This window comes from Tupaia chinensis, unplaced genomic scaffold (assembly GCF_000334495.1).
Source record: "Tupaia chinensis unplaced genomic scaffold, TupChi_1.0 Scaffold143647_1, whole genome shotgun sequence".
NCBI classification, from domain to species: Eukaryota; Metazoa; Chordata; class Mammalia; order Scandentia; family Tupaiidae; genus Tupaia; species Tupaia belangeri.
The window spans coordinates 158,013-168,799 of NW_006203496.1; the positions used below are offsets into that span (position 1 = coordinate 158,013).

At 46.9% G+C, this 10,787-nt stretch overlaps 1 pseudogene; it reads right to left on the reverse strand.

The window, feature by feature from the left end:
• Window positions 1–9,327: 9,327 nt before the first annotated feature.
• Window positions 9,328–9,971, reverse strand: LOC102475891 (60S ribosomal protein L10-like; annotated as a pseudogene).
• Between the last annotated feature and the right edge of the window lie 816 nt (window positions 9,972–10,787).

The window sequence follows — 10,787 nt, forward strand, 5'->3', positions numbered from 1 at the left end:
TCTGTGGTGGGGAAAAGTTCATTCTCCCTGGCGGGCCCCTGTCCTGGATGGAGAATTCAAAGAACCCAGCAGGACTCCCTCCCACCCCTTCTAAGGTCTGCGTGCCTGCCACATCCCAGCCACTTCCTAGGGGTTCCTCACAGGACGCGCTTGGTGTCATGGCACCCCGCCCTGCTGGCCACAGCCACCTAGACACAGAGGGCATCTGACAGAAAGCCACCATTCCAAGGCCCGTCCACAGCCAGGGCAGTTCCCTGCACAGCGTGGGGACTCTAGTGGCTGTGACGGTCTAGCCCCGTCTTATTCTGCACCTTAGAGAACTCAAAGCAAGAAATGAAAGAACCAGCGGGGCCAGGCCAGTAGCCGGCTCTCATGGCCAACCTCAACTTGAGTCCTGGACTTCAGGCTTGAAAAACACCGGGCACATGTATGTGTGCCCTAAATCCCGAGAGGATGGAGAGGTGAAGGAGAACAGATTGCTGTGTGGCCATGTCCCTCCAGGGGCTGCCTCTCCCTGTGTCTCTCTGTCTCTTTCAGATGAGTGCATGTGCCCTCTGGGAAAGAGAGAGAGAGAGAAAGAGAGAGAGAGAAGAAAGAGAGAGAGAGAAGAGAGAGAGAAGAAAGAGAGAGAGAAGGGAGAAAGACAGAGAGAGAGGGAAGGAGGAAAAGGGATAAAGGAAAAGCATCAGCTGGCACAGAGAAGACAGGCAATAGCACTGCGAGGTAGGAGAAGCCACAAGTAAGTGCTGTATTCCACTTCCGCCCCTCCTTGTCGCTAGTCCTCGCAGTCCCCAGATCGGGCTCAGGACACGGAACTTAACACCTGGTCATAATTCTCTGGTCCAAGGCCCTCCATGATACGCAGACTCTACAGGTCTAAGAGCTCTTCGAACGCAATGACTCTCCCTCTGAGTCTCTTTCTTCCTCCAGGATAGTCTCAACACCCCCTAAATCTCTGAATCCCAGGGTCACAAGATAATCTCTGTGATCGTGAGAAGGCATGAAAGAGCACAAAGGAAGAGAGGAACGGAGAGGGGGAAGCACCCCCCTCATTGGGTGTGGTCATACCACAATCCCGTCCCCATCCTTCCTACATCCTGTCAGAATCTGGGGCGCGTACACACATCCACCCAGTGTGTCTTTCAAGCCGCCAGGGTCAGAATTCAAACCAGGGTCAGTCATGTGGGATCTGGCCCTCTCAGTCACAGGTGACAGGGCCAGCTCAAGGCACAGAATTTTAAAGCTAGAGGAGACTTTCTAGATGTCACCACGCTCAAAATTCTCAACGTTGCGCTGTTACGACCTTTCAGAAATGGCCTTCTGGAAATAACATGAAAAGCTGTACAAGTGTACACTTTTGCACCCAGTAATTCCAATTCTACTCATTTATCCTATGGAAAAGAATCAGAGAAGCCCACACAAATGCCACAATAGAACATTCACGGCAGCATGCTTCAGAATAGCAAAAGTTTGGAACCTACTTCCACACGTAAGAAGAAAAGGTTGGTTAAATAGTTGTCAGTACAAACAGTCATTAGGTGGGACACTAACTAGTGCTTAAAAATTGGAATGGGGACCAGCAGGTGACATGGTGGTCAAGGTGCTGGACTCTGACATGGCCTTCCCCTCCACCCCGGCCAAATTAAAATAAAGAAATAAGTAAAGTTAAACAAAATAATTCTTTAAAAAATTTATTTTGTTTAACTTTATTTATTTTAAATTTGAGCAGAAAGGGACAGAGTGAGAGAGAGAGGGAAAGTGGGAAAGCAAGCCTCCAGATCCAAGACTCAAACTGCAGTTGGCCATGTGGGAATCCAGCACCCTAAACTACCACGCCACCTTGCCAGCCCACCAGAAAGTTACTTTTTTTAAAGTAATTTTTAAAAAGAATTACTTATTTTACTTATGATTATGTTTTTCATTTGATCAAAGAGAGACAAAAAGGGAAAGTGAAAAAGCAAGTCACCAGATGTGGGATTCGATCTTTGGTCAGCCATGAAGGAGTCTAGCAGCTTAACCACCACGCCACCTACTGGCACCAATTGTGATAATTTTTTATGGCAGGCCCCTATAGAAAATTAATACTCACCTAGTAGATTTTTTTCTCAATATTTGTAGGGGAAGAAAAGAATTGTTTGCATGACTATGTCTTTAGTTCTTCTAGCTTAGATTTAGAAAGAATATCTCATTAAAATATTTTAATTGTGTATGTACCAGAGAGAAACAGAAAAACAAAAAGCAGCCCTGGCGGAGCATGGCATGCCACAGTCCCTTCTTCTCAACCTCTCTATCTTGTTGGGGTTCTGGACACAGACATGTATGTACCCAGTGTTTTTCCAAGCCACTAGGGTTAGGATTTGAACTGCAGTCAGCACGTGGGATCTGGTGCCCTTAACCACTAAGCTATGGGGCCAGTCCTAAAATATTTTTCTTTCTTTTTTTTTTTTTTGGAGAATTTTGTTTTTGTTTTTGTTTGCTATAGGGGGTGTGCGCTCACCAGAAAGACAGAAAGAGACAGAAAGCAAGAGATCATCCCCCTGGGAGGATGGTCACACCACAATCCCTTCTCCTTCATTCTCCTCTCAGATCTTGGGCACACACGCACATGCACCCGGCGTGAGTTTAAGCCACCAGGTCCAAGACTCAAACCTCAGTCGACTACATGGGAGTCCAGTGACATAGCCATTACGCTAACTGCTGGTCCCGCCCTACAATATTTTTCTAAACCCGTTTTCTATCATCTGTCTTCTCCTACCAGGACAGTAAAGTGTTCCTTGGTGATCCATTAACATTGCTTTGAAATAAGAAAAAAAAGAAAGAAACTAGAAGTAATTGACTCTCCCAGTGTCTTCACGGACGCAGCGTTCTCCCTGCTCCTGCAGACACTAAGCTCCTTACTTTACCCAGAGCGTGAGTTCCGTATCCCCGGCTCTGCGCAGACTTCCCCAAACACCGACAATAAGAGCTTTACAGGGACAATGACAGGGTTGAGAGGTTGAAAATGTTGACCTACTTTTCTCCGCCATGTTCTTGAAAATCCACGGCATTTTCTTCCTGCAAACCAGCCCAAGTCTTTAATCCGCACACACTGCTCCCATCCAGGGAGAGCACAATTTGGCCTCACGTGTCTGCTTTCTGGTTTTGCTTTTGAATCAAATACTTCAGTATTTTGATAACTACAAATGAAGAGGAGAGAAAGTGTGTTTTTCTTCAGGCTTTAAAAAAAAAAAGCCAGCGTTGAACACTTGAGGGATTATCACGTAAGACATGGTGTAAAGAAACACGAGGAAGCTCCGTGTGGATCAGAGAAGAGGGACAGCCGAAACCTCAGATGGCTGGTAGGATAGTGTCTGCCCAGAGAAGCAGAAAGCGTCTGTCCCCAGGGTCACTTGCCCTCCCTGTGGTTCCAGATACAGGACGGCCCCCTGCCTTGGATTCCGGCGTGGGGAACGATTGTGCAGAATGACGAAATGCAGGCTTGCGCTGGAGAGGAGGAGGAAGGCAGGACCTGCCTCTTCACGCTCCGCATTTGTCTTGCCATGGGCTCCTCTCTGGCCCACAGAGGCTCGTGGAGCATGGCATGCCACAGTCAGGCTAGACCTGCTCTGACCCTGCATCCTTCTTCCAGGCATTGCCACTTGCCAAGCAAACCTCTCCAGGGCCCTGTCCGTCCAGGTCTGCACTACGGCTGCAAAGACCTGGACGAGGATCTGAAGGACAGGCTTCTGGAAGTGGGTCTTGCTAGGCTTGTGCTGAGCTAACTGCAGGTGCCCTTCGTCCTCACCTCCGGGTAGAGCGAAGCCTTGGCCTTCTCACCTCTGCCAGCAAGAAGAAGAGCTAAGGAAAAAGGGAAGCCCTTGACCCTGAGACCAACCAGAGATCAAGGAATGCCTTCAGCCTGGACAGGGAACATGGGAGTAGCCAGGCTGTTCCGAGGGTGGGAACCAAACCAAGAACCTCTGGATCCAGATGATAATGGCAGTGAAGGTAGCGATGATTCCTCTAAGGCAGAGGTTGCATTTTACTGTGGCCTTTGATGCCTGCAAAGACAAGACTAACTCGAGAATTTTAGCCCCAGGGGCCAGCGGTAAAAAAAGGTTCTTGAATAGAAAGGCTTTTTTTTTTTTTTTTTTTGAGAGCTTTTTGCTATAGGGCGCATGCACTTGTCAGAAAGACAGAGAAAGACAGACAGAGAGACAGAAAGCGAGAAATCACCCCCCAGGGGGGATGGCCACGGCGCAACCCCTTCTCCTCCATTCTCCTCTCATGATCTTGGGCACAAACGCACATGTCCCCCACATGAGTTTAAGCCACCAGGTCCGGGACTCGAACCGCAGTCAGCTACATGGGAGTCCAGCGTCATAGCCATTACACTAACTATTGGTCCCGACATCACATAACATTTAATAGCTTGAACACATTAGAAAGATATTCTTACTGTTTCACCTATATTCTCCATATTTTGTCTCTGTGGTTTTTGTTTTTGTTTTTGATTTTTAGTTTGAGATAGGGCTTGATGGAAAGAGACAGAAAGAGGGAGAAAGAGAGAAAATGAGAAAGCATCCCCCAGGGGAGATGACCACACTACAATCCTTTTTCCTCCACTTTCATCTCAGGCTTTTGGGCACGCGCGCATACACATACACATACACACACACACACACACACACACACACCCACACTTGGTGTGTTTTCCAAACTGCTGGGTCTGGAACTCAAACCATGTAGCAGTCCATGTGGGATCTAGCTGCCTTAACCACTATGCCACCTGGCGGACCCTATTTTATACATTTTTTTAATCTGAAACAAATTACATATGTTAATTCATTTTATATAAAATAACCAACTTTATCCCCCTAGCAAATATCTCTCCATTAGCAGAAGCAAAATAAAACCAAACCTTACCACTTCAATCGTGCTTACCCCCCTCCCATAGATAAGTGATACAGTTTCTGTTAGACTTCCTGAAATATTGAAGAGTCTGAAGACTCCCAGTACTATATTCAGGGAGCTGGAGCCTTCTGGGTATCGTAGACTGAAAGCACTTTACCTGAAGACTGATAAACTCTAAAATTCAATTACTGTGATAACTTTAGGAAGGCCTCCAAATTCAAACAAATCCATGGCCTAAGGGAAGGGGGCTTTGCATGTAAGAGGAAGTGAGAAGAAAAGCGGGCTACTTTAAGTCTTGACAGCTTGGAGGTTGAATGCCACTTTCTTTTTTTAGTTTTGAATTGCCAGAGGTGTTTACAGTCATCAGAGAGAGGATGGGGGAGGAAGAAAGGACCATGTAAAGGGGTATGGTCGTGCCACGATCACTTCTCTTCCATTTCTCCACCCTGTTGAGATGCAGGGCATGCATTCACACACACTCTATGTGTTTTAAAAGCCACCGGGGCTGGGATTCAAACCATGGTTGACCATGGGGAATATGGCTCTCTTAACTGCAAGGCAACAGAGCCAGGCCTACCACTTTCAGAATTATTGTCATTGTAACATTTGCAAACAGTAAACTATACACTTGCCACCATCTAATAATTGACCAATAAGAGTACTGGGTGTCTCCTCTGTGCACACAAAGGGTTTCTCATCTGTTGGCTCAGTGATCCCACTCAGTACCCGAAAAGCCTTGTATGATGGCATCATAGCCCCTTTGGGCTGCTGGTGACTTAAACAAGCGCCATTTCTTTCTTACAGTTCTGGAGGCTGGAAGTCCAAGATTGACGCACTGGCAGATTCCGTGTCTGGTAAGGGCTCTCTTTCTGGTTCAGAGACGGTCATCTTTTTGCTATTACTTCACATGATACAAGTAGAGACAGAGCTCTCTGGGTCCTCTTTTATAAGGGAACTATTTTAGTTTGTTAACAAAATACCTTGGACTGGGTAATTCACAGACATAATTCTGGAGGCTGACAAATTCGAGATCGATGCACTAGCAGATCTGGTGCCTGACGAGGTCTCTGTTCCTTAGATGGCACCTTCATGCTGTGTCGTCACTTGATGGAAGGGGAGAGTGAGCTCCCTGGGGCCCCTTTCATCAGGGCACTAAACACAAGCTGAAGCCTCTGTCCTTTACTAATATTGCGTTGGAGATTAGGGTGCAACATATGAATGTCAGAAAAACACATTCAGACATAACAGTGCACTAAGTCTATTCATGACCTATGGAAGTTTCTATCTCCTAACACCATCACCTTGGGGTTTGGATTTCAACATGAGATTCAGGAGGACACATACCTTCAGCCTATCGCAGGTAGGTACTAATATCACACTTATTTTTCAGATGAGGCACAGAAGGTAGAGCTGAGAAGGGTGGACTGTCCACCTGTGACCATAAGCTCCCCACCTTTATGCTACTACACTGCTTCTCAACATCCCCACTGGTCATTAAATGCCGCTATTTAGAATCGTCCTTGGCATCTGCAGACATTCCCTACGGTTCCATATGAATGACCACATACTTGGAACTTATTCTCAGGGAGCTCGTTAGTCCAAAATCAAGATGATTGGAGAGTTGGTTCCGTCAGGAGACGTAGATGGAGAATCCACTTCATGCCTTTTTCTTAGCTTCTGGTGGCTATCAGAAATTCTCAGTGTCCTTTGGCTTATCCAATCCTTCCATGGCCTTCTCCCTTCTGTCTCTCTGTGTCTTTTTTTGGTCTCTTACAAGGATGCCCTTCATTGGATTTATGGCCTATCCAATCTAGGATTATCTCATTCTAGGATCTTCTATCGCAACTACAATGACTCTTTTTCCAAATACAGTCACATTCAGGGGTATCAAGGGCTAGAATTTGTATATAACTTTTTAGAGGACTTAATTTAACCCACTACATAATCCAATAACCTCTACCTCAACCCTGACAAACTTCTTATTTTCACACATTTCCATGTTCTTTACTGAAAAGTAGTGGTAACTTCTATGTTCCAAAATTTAATCTGTATAAGAGGTATTATTCCAATTAAAAACAAAACAAAATAAAACAAAATAGCGTCAGGCAGTGTCACAGCAATACAGGTCCCACATGAGAAAGGTCCTGCGTTCATGTCCAGGGACGTCCCTGTACCCACCAAGTGTGTGTCTGTGATGGGCCAGCTGAGACTGAGGGTAGATCATGGCATGAAGACACTCTTGGGGATGCCTCTCTCTGCCTCTCTGTCTCTCTCTGTCTCTCTCTCTCTGTGTGTGTGTGTGTGTGTGTGTGTGTGTGTGTGCCTCTCATAGAAGAAAAGGTAAAGGGAGGGAGGGAGGAAAAGAAAGAACTAGGAGCTGAGAGAATATTAAGAGATGACAGACATATAAGTATTTACCCACCAACCGATTACTTTGAACTCGTGTGGCCCAAGTCCTGTGCCAGGTGCCAGTCGAAAAAAAAGACCTAGAGCCTGCCCTGGCAGAGGTCACAGTTCACTAACAGAACTGGTGTCAGGTTCCTAGGAAAGTTTGTGTGGGGTCACAGAGAAAAGAGCAGTTAACACTCCCTAGAGAGGTCAGGGAGAGGCCTCCACGAAGCAGGGGACATATGAGCTGGGCCCTGAAAGATGAGTGGGATGTGTCAGGAAGGAGCCCCGGAAGGGCATTCCAGGCCAAGGACAAAGCAGAACAGAGCTCCGAGTGCTGGCAGACGAAGAGCTCAGTAGCTTGGCAGATGATGAGCGGCTCCTTTTGATTTAGACCCATCTTTACCCATCAGCCTCTGCTCGACATTTTTCAGTGACTTTTCATCATTTCAAACATACTCAGTTTCATCCCTCTCGCTCTCCGTCACCAGCTGAGAGGATACTTCCTGGCCCAAGGCCGGTCCACCCCGCTGTGCCCCATCTGCCCTTCTCTAGAATGAGCTTTCTTACTGAAACTACCATGTGGAGGGATTCCCCCAGCCCCCTTAGTCTAGAAAATTCCACCCATTCTTGGGAACTTGCTCATTTGCCAAACTTCCATAAACCAGTTTTCCTCATGAACATCCACAGGTAATTCTTCAAGCTCAAAAATGGGGCCTTTGCATGTCGAGAGGCACCCAGAGGATGACATGGCATGTCCTCCTCAGCAATCCAATGTTGGCAATTGTCAACTCCAGCAAGCCTGCAAAAATACATTACGTCTTGAGTTGAGTGCTGAAGACAAAATGAGGTGGTGATGTCATAAAGGGATAAGGGTCTATGGGTCCTTATCCACAACCCTGAAATTCAAGAAGCTCCCCAAATCATGAGCTATTATATAACTCACGCGTGGCAAGGCCTGACCTGACCCGACCTGCTCTTATGAGAGCCTATTTACAGTCTTTATCTAATCCAGCATGTACATCTCTCCTTTGGCTTCGGAAGTCGTATGCTGCTTGACTGCACAACGCAACAAGAGACTCCACCAGAGTGGTAGGGATTAGTCTGAGTCTTGAAACCCATCTGGCCCCAATGATTTGACACATGGCAGTGGGCCTCTGGTTGCAATGACCCTGCTGCAGGTGTTTTTAATGCTCATGTGCCCCCCGGGCTGTGTTTATTCTTAGCTTGAGCTCATTTGAGGGATTGGCCTGGCCACTAAAAAATCTTTGTTTGGGACAGGTAAAATAACCAGCCGTGAACAACCAAAAGACAAGTCAGCAGAGACAGAGGCAAACCCTTGGCCTGATTCCTCCCCTCCCTTGGTCTCACTCTTATCACCACAGCACATCAGAGGTCATGTATCAGCAGGACATGGCATGGCAGAACAGATTGGATTACACCAAAGGCACGATCTTGGTCTTAAAATTCCCACCTCCTGGCTCTGCCTCACACCCCCATGCCTGACATCTTGGGAGTTCCAATACTCTAACAGCTTCTTTTTTTTTGGGGGGGGGGGTTTCACTATAGGGCGTGTGTGCTCGCCAGACAGAGAGAGACATAGAGACAGAAAGCGAGAAATCACCCCCCCGGGGGGATGGTCACACCGCAATCCCTTCTCCTCCATTCTCCTCTTGGGATCTTGGGCACACACGCACACGTACCCGGCGTGAGTTTTAAGCCACCGGGTCCGGGATGTGAACCGCGGTCGACTACGTGGGAGTTCAGCGACATAGCCATTGTGCTAACTGCTGGTTCCCTCTAACAGCTTCTTTAGAACTAATGAAACTCTGAAAATCAGCCATTTGGGAAGGAGCTCCAATATGAACAGTCTCTATACCCACCATCAGTGCAACCCCTTACACACACACACACACACACACACACACACACACACAAAGGTGTGGGTTTTTTGTTTGTTTTGGGGGTTTTTTGGTTTTTTTTTTTAGGATATGAGCAGATTTATTGATAACTGTGATTAAGGAAGGGGCAGCACAGTATGAACCCTCATGAGTGCAAGGCTCTCCACTTGTCTAGGGGACCACAATTGGGGATGTATTTGATACCACAGCCATCGGGGATGAGGTGCTTCTCAGCCATCATATCTTCAAATTCATCAGCATTAAACTTGGTAAAGCCCCACTTCTTTGAGATGTGGACCTTCTGTCGACCAGGGAACTTGAACTTGGCCCTGCAGAGGGCTTCGATCACATGCTCCTTGTTCTGCAGCTTGGTGCGGATGGACATGATAATCTGGCCAATATGGACCCTGGCTACTGTGCCCTGGAGCTTCCCAAAGGCACCCCTCATACCTGTCTGGAGCCTGTTGGCTCCAGCACAGGACAACATCTTGTTGATGCGGAGGACGTGGGAAGGGTGGAGCCGCACTCGGATATGAAAGCCATCTTGCCACAACTTGTCACCATGTGCTTGTTTGCACAAATACGGGCAGCCTCCAAGGCCTCCGATGAGAGCTGCTCATGTTCATCTGACACCATGTGGCCACAGAGTGGGAATTCATCCACTGTGGCCTTCTTCCGCCCCAGGTCAAAGATGCAGATCTTGGCATCTGGGACACCTCGGCAGAAGCACGACTTTGGGTACGGCTTTTTTTTACAGTACCAGTAACACCGGGCGGGGCGGTGGCCCATGGCTGACACCAAGATCTTCAGTGGTGCACCGGAGGCAGAGAGAGCACAAAGGTGTGGTTTTTGAAGGCAGATCTGAATCTGTGCTCCAACTCTTCCACCTGTTAGCTGTGTAAGTTGGGAAGATCGCCCTTAGTCTCCCTTTCGTAATTGACATGGTCTCACTGATAGCCTCTGACTCTTCTCAGTGTCAAATAATAGAACGGCTATGATAGCCCCATTTAAGCAGTAGGGTGGTATACAAATGTCACAATTGTTTTTGTTTTCTTTTTGCTTCGTGTGTGTGTGTGTGTATGTGTGTGTGTGTGTGTGGACTTCTGAGAGAGTGTTTTTCACAAAGCTCGAAAGACAGAAGAAAGCACCTCCCGCAGGGCCTAGTCACAATGCAATGCCTTCTCCTCCATCTCTCCCTTCTGCAATATTTTGGGCACACATGCACATGCACCCAACATGTTTTTCAAGCCACTGGGTCTGCATTTGAACTACCCAATTGGCTATATGGGATTCAACTGCCTTAACCACCAGGCCACAGAGCCATCCCCATAATTGGCTACATTATTATTTTTAAGATCAGAATATTATTTATACTAAATTACCTTTATTAATATAATACTTCTTAATTTTATCAAGGGATGTTAATGTTTTAAAAGATATTCTACGACTAAAATTGAATGATGAGTATTTTCTTACTCATCAGGAAAGCACAGCATCAATGACAGAATTTTCTTTAAATTACATTTTTATTCCAGAGGGCATACACTCTCAGCAGAGGGAAATGGAGGGGGGACACCCCAACACTGTTTGGTCATACTGTGATCC